The sequence below is a fragment of the Ornithorhynchus anatinus genome, chromosome 7 (genome assembly GCF_004115215.2).
Source record: "Ornithorhynchus anatinus isolate Pmale09 chromosome 7, mOrnAna1.pri.v4, whole genome shotgun sequence".
Lineage (NCBI taxonomy): Eukaryota > Metazoa > Chordata > Mammalia > Monotremata > Ornithorhynchidae > Ornithorhynchus > Ornithorhynchus anatinus.
Genome location: NC_041734.1, coordinates 52,294,088 through 52,307,793, shown reverse-complemented (window position 1 = coordinate 52,307,793; position 13,706 = coordinate 52,294,088). Strand labels below are relative to the sequence as shown.

Here is a 13,706-nt window from a genome sequence, read left to right as displayed (position 1 = left end):
CTGAACGCTTACATTGCGCAGAACCACCTACTAAGTGCTTGGTAGAGTACGGTAAAACGGTCGTTAGGCACGATCCCTAGCCACAAGGAGCTTACAGACTGCTGGGGGAGGACAGCCATTAAAAGAAATTACAGATGGCTATGTTTACAAGTGCTCTAAGGCTGAGGGGGAGGTGAATATCAAAGTGCCTGAGCGGTAGGGGCCCAAGTGCATAGGCGACACAGAAAGGAGATCCAGTTGGGGAAGTGAGAGCTTAGTGAAGGCCCGGTCAAGAAAATATGATTTGTGTAGGGCTTTGAAAATGGTAAGAGTGGTGGTCTACTCACTATCATATTTTTCTTCTAACCCTTTTTCTGACCCTCCACTCCCACCAATGGTCTTTTGGGTAAGAAAGGAGAGGGAGTTCCAGGCCAGAGGGATGACGTGGGCAAGGGGTTGGCAGCGAGAAAGACAACATCGAAGTACGGTGAATAGGATGGCCTTGGAGAGGCAAAGTGTGCAGGCTGGGTTGTAGTAGGACGGTCTAGGGTTGTCTTTTCTAACCACCTGGCCCTTCTACTTGCTCTTTCCTTCTGTCCGATTATCTCAGATGCCAATTAACACTTCCCTCAGGGAAGTGACTCTCTTGGCTTTCTCCTCCCTCTCCTAAACGTGAGGGCCAGTAGAACCGGTCATCATAACCCCTCTACTCCTGATCAGCACCTCAGCACTATACGAGAACTGAAGTACTCTTTTACCAAGTTTCATAGCTTAAATGGTAAAGCAAAATACTATCCTCCATCTTAAAAAAATATTATCTTGGGAAAAAACAGCCTAGTATATAACCTCACTCAGTGTTTCCCTCATAAAAATTCCCATTTTTCTTCATCTTAGGAAAACAATACGTCAGGTCGGTAGACATTTATAGAGGCAATAGTATAGAATATAGGTTTGAGCAATGATAGTTTTCTATGATCCTACAACTGTCAAAATAAGATTTGGAGAGCAGTTTTCTTTTTAAAGTCACAGTAAGCAGGAAGCAGTAGGATTCTGTATAGAAATAGTTTGTAGCCTTTTCTGGTTAAAGAATCATCATTTTATTAGATTACACACAAATTCCAGGAGTAAGAAACTGTTTCTCTGTTTTACATGAAAACTTGGCACACGAAAACAAATTTTTGAAAAAAATCAAAGTTCCTGCCTAAAATATGAGCTCTCTATTATGCCTTGAAATTTATGCGGGACTGGAAGGAAATACAGAAGTTTATGAATTCTTTCCTTGCTTTGCTCTTGCTCTGAAGACCATTTTACAGATGAGGTAACTGAGGCCCAGAGAAGTGAAATGACAAGCCCAAGGTCACATGACAGAAGAAGCAGGGTGGCTTAGTGGAAAGAGCATGGGCTTGGGAGTCAGAGGACATGGGTTCTAATCCTGCCTCCACAATTTGTCTGCTGTGTGGCCTTGGGCAAGCCACTTAACTTCTTTGTGCCTCAGTTACCTCATTTGTAAAATGGGGATTAAAACTGTGAGCCCCACATGGGACAACCTGATTACCCTGTATCTACCCCAGTGCTTAGAACAGTGCTTAGTATTTAGTAGGTGTTTAACAAATACCATAATAGTAATAATAATAATAGCAGAGCCAGAATTAGAACCCAGATCCTTCTGACTCTCAGACCCATGCTCTATCCACTAGGCCATGCTGTTTTCCCATCACAGACTGCTAAAGGAGTCAAACACCAGATCCCAGAGAGATTAGTCATCCTGACCCTAAAGGAATGTGGAAAAATTACTTTGCCTAAAATCACGAGCTTTCTGCGGTTCTCCCCAAGTACTGCAAAGATTCTACCCATCCAACACGTTTTAAAAGATTGTATTTGTTGAGTGCTTACTGTGTATCAAACACTCTTCTAAGCGCTGGGGTAGATACAAGACAATCAATCAATGGTATTTATTGAGGGCTTTCTACATGCAGAGCACTGGACTAAGCACTTGGGAGAGTACAGTACAACAGAGTTGGCAGACATGTTCCCTGCCCATACGAGTTTACAGTCTAGAGGGAGAGACGGGCCTTTGATATAAGTAAATAATTTATAATATATGATTTAAAGATATGGAAGAAAGTGCTGTGGGGTTGACAGTGTGACGGATATCAAATGCCCAAGGTCAGAGATCCAAATGCATAGATGAGACAGAAGGGAGAGGGAGTCAGGGAAAAGACTGCCTTAATCGGAGAAGGTCTCTTAGAGGAGATGTGATTCTAATAAAGCTTCGACGGCGGGAAAGGTGGAGTATATGGAGGGGAGGGGTCCTGAGGAGGGAGTTCCAGGCTAGGGGGAGAATGTGGGAAACAGGTCAGTGGTGAGATAGGCAAGATCCGAGCATAGCGAGTAAGCTGAGGCTAGAGGAGCAAAGTGTGCAGGCTGAGCTGTAGTAGGAGATCAGTGAGGTGAGGTAAGAGGGAGTGTGCTGATTGAGTGTTTTAAGATGAATGATAAGGAGTATCTGTTCGATACAGAGCTGTTTGGGCAACATTAGAGGTTAATAATAATAATAATAATGTTGGTATTTGTTAAGCGCATACTATGTGCAGAACACTGTTCTAAGCACTGGGGTATACAAGGTAATCAGGTTGTCCCACATGAGGCTCACAATCTTCATCCCCATTTTACAGATGAGGTAACACAGAGAAGTGAAGTGACTTGCCCACAGCCACACAGCTCACAAGTGGCAGAGCCGGGATTCGAACCCATGACCTCTGGCTCCCAAGCCCATGCTCTTTCCACTGAGCCACGCTGCTTCTCTAGAAGGTTCTTGAGAAGTGTGGAGACATAGACTGAATTTTTTTTAGAGTGTAAGTATGGACTGGAGTTGGGAGAGGAAGGAAGGAGGTCAGTGAGGAGGCCGGTACAGTAATGAAGGCATCAAGTAATCAAGGCATCTGATGACAATGAATTTTCTTTTAACTGGCTCTTTAGCAAGTGTTCAGATTGATAGTATTTGTCACCCATAAACCATTGAGGACACCCATTTTTTGAAGAACTTGAATTGTGAAAGGCATCCGTTTAGTCCTCCCTGTGGGCTCGTGTCACCCGGTGCAGGAGTGGAAGGACTGGACCTAGTAGCACCCGTTAGTCACCCTGGACATGGTGAATTGTGTTCTCCAAAACTCACTCCAGCAGGAAGGAAGCATTTGAAGACAAACTGAGAAGGAGTGGGGAGCACTTTATTAAAACAATTTTCTCTTTGAACCCTTACAATCTGGCTTCCCTCTCCTCCACTCCATGGAAACAGCCCTCTCTAAGGTCACCAGTGACTTCTTTTTTCCATATTCAGTGGCTTCTACTCCGTCCTTGTCCTCCTTGACCTCTCAGATGCATTCGACACCGTTGACCATCCCCTTCTCTGAGAAACACTATCTAACCTTGGCTTCATGGACATCCTCCTCTCCTGGTTCTCCTACCTCTTTGGCTGCTCCTGAGTATTCATTCAGTAGTATTTATTGAACGCTTACTATGCGCAGAGCACTGTACTAAGCGCTTGGAATGTACAAATCGGTAACAGAGAGTCCCTGCCCTTTGACGGGCTTCTGTTGCAGGTTCCTCCTCTGTCTCCCATCCTCTAACTGGGGGTCTCCCTCAAGGCTCAGTTTTGGGTCCTTTTCCATCTATTTCCACTCCTTTGGAGAACTCATTCGCTCCCTCATCTCAACTACGACCTCTACTCAGGTGATTCCCAAGTCTATCTCTCCAGCCCTGACTTCTGTCCTTCTGTGCAATTTTAAATTTCATGGACTGGAGTCGGGCAAAACTTGAGGCAGGGAGGTTAGTGAGGCGACTGATGCCGTAGTTGAGGCAGGTATTTCTTCAGTTAGAACCAGATGGCATTTCTACTCACTATCATATTTTTCTTCTAACCCTTTTTCTGACCCTCAACCCCCACCCTTTCTGTACAAATCCCTTTGGAATTGGCTGATCTCCAGCGTATGTCATCAGGTGAGCCGACCCCTCCTAGGGCGACTGACAAGTCACGTAAACACCTAAGATAAGGTCTGATTCTTATGGCGGAAAAGCTTATCGTTTCCAAAAATAGCGTCAAACACTGATGTTCCCTCTGGGCTGGCTAGTAACATCTTGTGTCACCCCAAACTGGTTCTATTCTTGCTTCTCCAATTCTGAATATTTTACAGCACACAAATATTCCAATAATAATAATTGTATTATTTGTTAAGTGCTTACTATGTGCCAAGCACTTTTCAAGGCACTGGGGTAGATACAATGTAATTACATCAGATTCAGTCCCTGTCCCACATGGGGCTCACAGTCTTTGCGGGGAGGGAGAACCGGAGGGAGAATCCCCATTTTTACAGATGAGAAAACTAGGGAAGAAAAAATTTAAGTGGCTGCCCAAGGTTACCCAAAAAGAATCAGGAGGAAGCAGGGTTCTCCGGACATCCAGTCCTGTGGTCTTTCCAACTAGGCTCCTTCTCCAAGAGTGTTCTTATTTACCCTTTCACAACTTGGACTGCATCTGCTTACACTCCCAGTTTCTGTGGTTTCGTTACTGCATTGATGCCCATTGGAATGTGCTTCCTCTGCTTTTCTGTGAGAGTCAATCCAGATTTTTCTTAGGGTTAAAATGAGTTCTTAATGTTTTTTGGTTTTTATTTGTGTTTTTAAAGTCAACATTTCCAGACTTTTATTATAAATACTTGCCACTCATATTAAAAGAATTCAGAACATGCTGTTTTTTATGGCATTTGTAAGCACTTACTATTTGCCAGATACTAAGCCCTGGGGTCTTGTCTTATACCGTCGAGTCATTTCCGACCCATAACGACACCCGGACACGTCTCTCCCAGAACGCCCCGCTCTCCATCTGCAATCGCTCTGGTAGTGTAGCCGTAGAGTTTTCTTGGTAAAAAAACATTGCCAATCAAACCATTCTTGGTTTACCATTGTCGCCTTCCGCAAAGTAAACTCAAGTCTCCACCCTCGACTCTCTCCCTTGCAGCTGCTGCCCAGCGTGGGTGAGTTTTGCCTTGTAGCAGATTGCCTTCCGCTCACTAGCCACTGGCCCAGCTAGGAAGGGAATGGACAGGCCTCTGCTTGACTCTCCCTCCCGTAGCCGAGACTGGTAGAGGACTGGAAACTCTCCAGGTGCGACCCCGAGACTAGCCGTGGGGTAGGTACAAGCTAATCAGGTTGGACACAGTCCATATCCCACAGTTGAACAGATGAGCTGAGGCTCAGAGAAGCTAAGTGATTTGCCCAAGGTCCCACAAGAGGCAAGGGAGGGAGTCAAGATTAGAACCCAGATCTTTCTGACTACCAAGCCTGTGCTCTATCCACTAAGCCGTGCTGCCTGATTTTATATAAGGACCATGCTCCAGATGGTCCGACTCTTGTTTTCAGTTCCTACCTAATGCTAGAGATAGACTGGAACTGGCCTGACCTGGATTCTTGTAGAAAAAGAAAGTCTCCGAGTTATAATAATAATAATGGAATTTGTTAAGTGCTTACTATGTGCCGAGCACTGTTCTAAGCACTGGGGCAGATACGAGGTGATGAGGTTGTCCCACGTGGGGCTCACAGTCTTAATCTCCATTTTACAGATGAGGGAACTGAGGCACAGAGAAGTGAAGTGACTTGCCCAAAGTCACACAGCTGACAAGTGGCAGAGCCTGGATTAGAACCCAGGATCTCTGGCTCCCAAGCCCGGGCTCTTTCTGTTAAACCGCGTTCAGGGGACGGGGGTAGAGGGGCAGGGGGAAGTAGTGGAGAGAGGTGGAGAAGAGAAGTCACACCCCATCAGCCACACCCTGCCTCTCCCATTTGAATGTGCCTTGAGTCCCTGGGCTGTGAGCCTGGCAAAATAATATTAAGAATAATAATTATGGTACTTGTTAAGCACTTACTATATGCCAAGCACTGTCGTAGATACGAATTAATCAGGTTGGACAAGTCTCTGACCCAGATGGGACTCTCAATCCCCATTTTACATATGAGGTAACTGAGGCCCAGCTAAGTTAAGTGACTTGCCCAAGGTCACCCTGCAGACAAGAAGCGGAGACAGGACTAGAACCCAGCTCCTTCTGACTCCCAGGCTCGTGCTCTGTCCGCTAAGCCATGGTGCTCCTTCAGTGGAGGCCTCCCTCATCTCCCCAAACCTGTTTACTCACCACTGCAGACTTTGTTACTTCCGCCACCCCTTCCCCACTACCCGTGCCCTCTTATCTGGAGGGGAATGGAGGGGTGGTATTCTAGTCAGAAATTTTCTTTTTACTTTTCATCTCTGCACATATCACACGTGTATTCTTGCTTCACTATCCTGGATCTTTAAAAAAAAAAGAAGGCGACCTATCTACTAACTTGGACATAAATGAATCCCGCGGATAGAACCGTGCAAGTGCTCTATCCTCACTGCTAATTTCTTTTCCATTTGCATGGTGATAGCATTAGCTCATGACTGTTGAGTCATGATAGATAATTGCTCACCCCTTTACCTCAGTAATAGGTCTGAGTGAAGTGCTTGCCTCTGATTAAAATCAGACCTCATCTTCTTAACAGCTTCCTTTGTATGAAATAATAAAACGTTTGTGTCCGTTCCCTAGCTTACGACGGAACAGACCTCGATTTCCCAATACAACACCATGTCATTTAAAGGAATCCTGGAAAAGCAGCTGCCAATATATACGCTACCTAGGTCGCTGTGTTTGATGTGATTTAAAATTTATATTTTCTTCCCTGTGGTGTCTGTGGAAGATGGGTCTGGGCCCAAGGAATCCCCTGGTGCCTAGGTATGGCCTCTGGAAGTTTTTAAAACCTTAAAACTTCCCTCCTACGGGTGTTGGCCAGGAAACGATTCCACTACTCAAAGAAGCAGGATAGAAAATTGTTCCCACAAGCTTTGAAGTGCAGGGTAGGCGGCCTCTAATTCATCTGTTCACCAAAGATCAGAATCCAGGAGGACCCTGAAGGAAAACAGGAAGAAAGAGAAAGTCCTAGGAGGGAATAGAACCTTTCCAACAGAAAAGATTAGCGCCATAGGTGTGTCTATGTATATCAATTAATGGTATTTATTGGATGTTTACTAAGTGCAGAGCAGTGTACTAAGCATTCATTCATTCAGTTGTATTGATTGAGCGCTTACTATGTGCAGGGCACTGGACCGATATTGGAAAATATCGTACAGCCAAAACGAGAAACAATCCCGGACTACAGTGGCCTTACAATACACCAAAATTAGCCACTTAGGTTCCCTGCCCATTATGAGTTTACAGTCTAGAGAGAATATGTGAATCGTCTCTGTGTGCGTTGTGACCAGTGGATCTGAACATGCCTATCTTTTTTAAGTTGAATAAGTGTTGAATGCTGCCATTATTGAGATCACTGCAGTGGAGAGGAGGAAATAGTGTGCAATGGAGGCGGGGAGGGGAAATAGGGTGGGGAGATAGATTAATCGGGGAAAGCCTCCTGGAGGAGATGGGATTTCAAAAGCACTTTGAAAGGTAACTTTTGATTTGAAAAGGGCTTTCAAAGCCTGCAGCGTGGCTCGGTGGAAAGAGCCCAGGCTTGGGAGTCAGAGGTCATGGGTTTGAATCCCGGCTCTGCCCCTTGTCAGCTGTGTGACTGTGGGCGAGTCACTTCACTTCTCTGGGCCTCAGTTCCCTCATCTGTGAAATGGGGATTAACTGTGAGCCTCACGTGGGACAACCTGATGACCCTGTATCTCTCCCAGCGCTTAAAACAGTGCTCTGCACATAGTAAGCGCTTCACAAATACCAACATTATTATTATGCCAGATGTGAAAGGGGACGGAGGGAGTTCCAGACAAGAGGGAGAGTGTGAACAAGAAATCAGGGGTGAGAGATCAATCATTCAATCGGTGGTATTTATTGCATGCTTACTATGTGCAGAGCACTCTACTAAGGGCTTGAGAGAGTACAACACAGGAGAATTAGCAGGTATTCTCCCTGCTGATAATAATAATAATAATAGTAATGTTGATCATTGTTAAGCGCTTACTATGTGCAGAGAACTGTTCTAAGTGCTGGGGGAGATACAGGGTAATCGGGTTGTCCCACATGAGGCTCACAATCTTAATCCCCATTTTACAGATGAGGTAACTGAGGCACAGAGAAGTGAAGTGACTTGCCCAAAGTCACACAGCTGACAAGTGGATAATGAGCTTAGAGAGGCAGTGTGGCTCAGTGGAAAGAGCATGGGTTTGGGAGTCAGAGGTCATGGGTTCAAATCCCAGCTTTGCCACTCGTCAGCTGTGTGACTGTGGGCAAGTCACTTCACTTCTCTGTGCCTCAGTTACCTCATCTGTGAAATGGAGATTAAGACTGTGAGCCTCACATGGGACAACCTGATTACCTGTATCTCCCCCAGCGCTTACAACAGTGCTCGGCACATAGTAAGTGCTTAACAAACACCAACATTATTATTATTATTATTACTACGGAGTTGAGCCTGGAGAGATGAGAATAAAATCCAGAATGTGGGCTGACCCGTGAGGAACAAAATCTATCTACTGGGTCACAGTGGGAGAGGAGAGAGGATAAGTAGGGGGAAAAGAGGGAAACGAGTGCCCCAAAGTCAATAGAAATTTCTGCTTGATACGGAGAGGGAAGGGTAACCATTGGAATTTTTTTGAAGAGCGGGGAGATGTGCACAAAGCTTGGTACAGAGTAAGCGCTTAACATTCATTCATTCAATAGTATTTATTGAGCGTTTACTATGTGCAGAGCACTGTACTAAGCACTTGGCATGTACCAATCGGCAACAGATAAAGACAGTCCCTGCCCATTGACGGACTTACAGTCTAATTGGAGGAGACAGACAGACAAATTAACAAACACCATAATTATTATCATCAGAAGCGAAGTCTACATGATAGGGGCTGGCTCAGGCCGTAGGACTACCCCAGCAGAGAGAAGGCCTGTGGCAACAGGCACAGAAGTAGAGGCCAAATTTATCTGGCTGCAGCAAGGAGAGCCCTCCTAAAATCACATCTCTTCCAAGAGACCTTCCTTGACTAAGCCCTCATTCCCTCTACCCACTCTCCCCTCACCATCAACTATACACAGCCGAGTGTGTACCCTTTAAGTCCTTTGATAATCACCTCAGCCCCACAGCAGTTACATAAATAACTTTATTATCTTGTCTTATGCTGTCATTTCCGACCCATAGTGACTCCATGGACACATCTCTCCCAAAATGCCCCACCTCTATCTGCAATCATTTTAGTAGCGTATCCATAGAATTTTCTTGGTAAAAATATGAAAATGGTTTACCACTGTCTCTTTCTGTGCAGTAAACCTGAGCCTCCGCCATCGACTCTCTCCTGTGCCACTTCTGGCCAGCACGGGTGAATTTATACTCTACTATTAATTTATTTTAATATCTGTGTTTTCCTGTAGACTATAAACTCCTTTTTTTTTTCTTTTCAGGTCTACTAACAGTGCTTTGCACACAGTAATCGCTCACTAGATACCACTGAATGAATGAATGAATGAATGAATGAATGAATGAATACTAACTCTATTATATTGTATTTTCCCAACCAGTTAATAAAGGGCTCCGCACAAAGAAAGCATTCTAGAAATATCATTGATTGGTTGATTGAAGGATGTCTGTAAGGAAAGGAAGGAAAGGAAAAGAGACGAAGCCAAACTTGCTTTGCTAAGGTAGTGGGTTTTTGTTTTTAATGGTATTTGGTAAGTGTTTACTATGTAGTAGGCACTGCATTACATGACCCTGCTATATAGTGATATTTCCTTCAGAAGACTTATTTACGTGTTAGTGAATTAGTGGGAAAGAACTCAGGTAGAATCTTGTCGAGTTGTGACTCCATGGACATCTCTCCCAGAAAGCCCCACCTCCATCTGCAATTGTTTTGATATTGTATCCGTTGAGTTTTCTTGGTAAAATTAAGGAAACATTGCCTCTTTCTGTGCAGCAAACGTGAATCTCCACCGTCGATTCTCTCCCATGTTGCCGCTGCCCAGCACAGGTGAGTTTTGACTTGTAGCTGATTGCCTTCCACTCGCTAGCCACTGCCCAGGCTAGGAATGGAGCGGGTAGGCCTCTGCTTGACTCTCCCTCCCGTAACCGAGACTGGTAGAGGACTGGAAACTCTCCAGGTGTGACCCTGAGAGGGGTAGGTAGAATCTACACAGCAATAAATGAACATCCAGTGTCTGAGTCTGCAACTAACTGGTGAACAGCTGTGAGAGGGGCCCAAGGGAGACTCCAGCCCAGGAGATGGGGTCACCGAGCCTCTCCGTTGACATCCATGAAGTGTTTTGTAATCTCAGAAGTTAATGAGAATAGCTGTGGTATTTTTGAAGTGTTACTATCTGTCAAAGCACTGGAGTAGATTCAAGATAATCAGGTTGGATACAATCCCTTTCCCACATGGGACTCGCTTTCTAAAGGTGAGAGAGAACACGTATTTAATCCCCAGTGAGAAAACTGAGGCACAGAGAAGTTAAGTGATGTGCCCCATGTTACACAGCAAGCAGGTGGCAGAACCAGGATTAGAATCCAGGTTTCTCTATTTCCAGACTCACGTTCTTCCCACAAGGCCATGCTGCTTCCTGCTGAAAATCGAACAAGATTGTCCACGAAGGAATGATGCACAAGTCAATGGTTTTATTGCCGGATGGAATGAATGAAAAAGGAATTTCAAGGATTGGATTCATGGTAAAGTGAAAAATCAAAAAGAGATGTTAAATGTAAACCATTTTTTAAAAATTTTACTTGTATCTCCCTACAGGGTACAGGCTACAGAAAGAATAGATTTTTAAAAGAGATGGGAAATTTGGAGTCATTGGAAAAGTGTGCAGAAGCTAAAAACAGAGAAGGTCCTACAGTTTTGTCCCACAAAATATTTAGAAGGTGAAGCAGGAGACCACTAGGCTGCTTTATCTTTCTTTAGAATTATCCACTGCATTGAACTTCAGCCAATGAACTGTCTCTTTCTGCCATAATAGACTTACTTCAAGTGGGATTGAGACTTTTTTGAAGGCACAAGGGCTTTTAAGAGTGACGGGATTACATACAATAGGAGCTCTTGTGAAGTGAATTTACTTACTTTGTACATCAAAGAAGGGCTAAAATGAAGGGGGAGAAGGAAGAAAATCACACGAGAAAGTGTTCATTTTTGAGCTGCCATTCGAAATTCAGAAAATAGCAAAGCTTCACATCCCACATCACGACCAAATGGAAGAGCCTGTATGAGGTTTCGAGAAGGAGAACCGGATTAAATGTGTAGGCTGTGGGACAGGAATTGTTCCACTTCTAGAAGCTAGATTCGCATCTGGACCTGTTCATTGGAAACTGAAATGCTTATAGTTGTCTTCTTTCATTCAAACTAATTAAGGGGTTTTCTATCCAGCTCCTTCTACTCCAGGGTAATTTTCACTAAAATGAAAGGGCCATAAGTGGACATTCTCATTTGCACATCAAGACTCTTCAAAGAGGTTAAACAGTGGCCTCCCAGATCTGAATCCAAAACACAACTGTCGCTGACTCAGTTCTGCCATATGAGCCTGCCTTCTGCTTCTAGTGTCCCCCTGTCCTGTACAGAACAGAGAATCTGCTTGGAGAAGAAAGTAATGTGGAGGGCAGAGTCTAATTCAGTTTCATTCATGCCTCGAAAACAGCAATCTAATCCTAAAATTCCTTGACACAATCATATAGAAATAACACGCTGCTTCTGACTTCCTTTCTCTAACATTTCCCAGCCTTCCCTGGCAGATCTCAATCAATCAATTGATCGATTGTATTCATTGAGCACTTACTGTAGGCAGAGCACTGTACTAAATGATTGGGAGGGTACAGCACAACTGAGTTGGTATTCATGACCACCCCACCCCCCCCAGGGAGCTTACAGTCTAGAGACAAAGAACTGTGTCAAGCACTGGAGTAGATACCGAATAATCGGATCAGACACAATTACTGGCCCAATCTGGGCTCACCAAGAGTGTATCTTGTCCACATTTTACAGATGAAGAAGCTGAAGGGCAGATTCGTTAAGTGACTCCCCAAAGTTACACAGCAGGTCAGTGTCAGAACTGGGAACAAGAACACTAGTCTCCTGACTCCCAGTACCACACTGGAGTAGATACCGTATAATCGGATCAGACACAATAACTGGCCCAATCTGGGCTCACGACCTAAGGACACGGAAGAGAGTGTATCTTGTCCACATTTTACAGATGAAGAAGCTGAGGGGCAGATTCGTTAAGTGACTCCCCAAAGTCACACAGCAGGTCAGTGACGGAGCTGGGAACAAGAACACTAGTCTCCTGATGCCCGGTAACATATGCTTTCCGTTGGACTACACTGCTTCTCTTCTACTGTCACAGCCACTATTCCTCTGTTCTTGCTTATCCCCATCCCAACCACTCCCCAATCGCTCCTTGACAGACTCCCTCCCCACGGAAGAACCTTTACCCTCATCCTCCCAGTCTTCATTGGTCACTCTTCTTCCAACCCTTTCTCCTCTCTCCTTATCCCACCACCACCCACACGTACTCTGACCACTCAATTTCTTCTTGAGAGATCTCTCCAACTACTCTTCCTCCCTCTGGAAAACTCTTCAAACTCTTCAAACTCTTTCCCTCTACTCCCCTCCTTCCATATTGGTGGTTTATCCACAATTAAACATTAGGTGATTGAGGTGTGAATATTTGACCGTTGGATGTTAAAAGTTGATTTTCCGCTGATTGCATTAAATAGTAAAAATAATAACTTGTTGTGGGCAGAGAACGTGTCTCTCGACTCTGTTGTATTGAACTCTCCCAAACCCTTAGTCAGTGCTCAATAAATACCATAGATGATGATAAATAAATCTTAATGCATTAAATAGCGAGGAACAAGTAACACACACAGTAATCAATCAATTGTATTTACTGAGCATTTACTGTATGTGGAGCACTGTACTAAGTGTTTGGAAAAGTAGAATGCAACAGATTTGGTAGCCATGTTGTTCCGAGAAGCAGCGTGGCTTAGCGGAAAGAGCACGGGCTTGGTAGTCAAAGGACGTGGGTTCTAATTCCGCCTCCGCCACTTCTCTGCTGTGTAACCTTGGTCGAGCCACTTAACCTCTCTGGTCCTCGGTGACCTCACCTGTAAAACAGGGATTATGACTGTGAGCCCCAAGTGGGACAACCTGATGATTGCCTGTATCTACCCCAGCGCTTAGAAAAGTGCTTGGCACATAGTAAGTGCTTAACAAATACCATAATCATCATTATCATTATTCGCAAGGAGCTTACAGTGTAGAGAGGATTACGGACATTAAAATAAATTGTGGATATGTACATAAGTGTTGTGGGGCTGACAGTGGGGTGAATAAAGGGAACAAACCCAAATGCAAGGGTGATACAGAAAGGAGACGGAGCAGGGGAAAAGAGGGCTTAGTCGGGGAAGGCCTCTTGAAAGACATGTGTTTTTAATAAGGCTTTGAAGGTGGGGAGAGGGATGGTCTGACAGATATGAAAGGGTAGGGAGTTCCAGGTCAGAGGCAGGATGTGGGTGAATGGTCATCAGGGAGATAGACAAGAAGGAGGTACAGTTGGCTTTGGACTGAAGCTCATTATGGACAGGGAACGTGTCCACCGGTTTTGTTGTATTATACTCTCCTAAGCGGTTAGTACAATGCTCTGCACATAGGAAGTGCTCACTAGATACCACTGTTTGATCGAGTGAAA

The 13,706-nt window shown here is 44.6% G+C and overlaps 2 non-coding genes across 2 annotated transcripts; both read right to left on the bottom strand.

The window, feature by feature from the left end:
* Window positions 1-5,019: 5,019 nt before the first annotated feature.
* On the bottom strand, window positions 5,020-5,155 carry LOC114813608. The gene has a single exon (XR_003761324.1). It is a non-coding gene; the product is annotated as a small nucleolar RNA SNORA7 (small nucleolar RNA).
* Window positions 5,156-10,010: 4,855 nt separating this feature from the next.
* On the bottom strand, window positions 10,011-10,148 carry LOC114813445. The gene has a single exon (XR_003761165.1). It is a non-coding gene; the product is annotated as a small nucleolar RNA SNORA7 (small nucleolar RNA).
* Window positions 10,149-13,706: the final 3,558 nt, after the last annotated feature.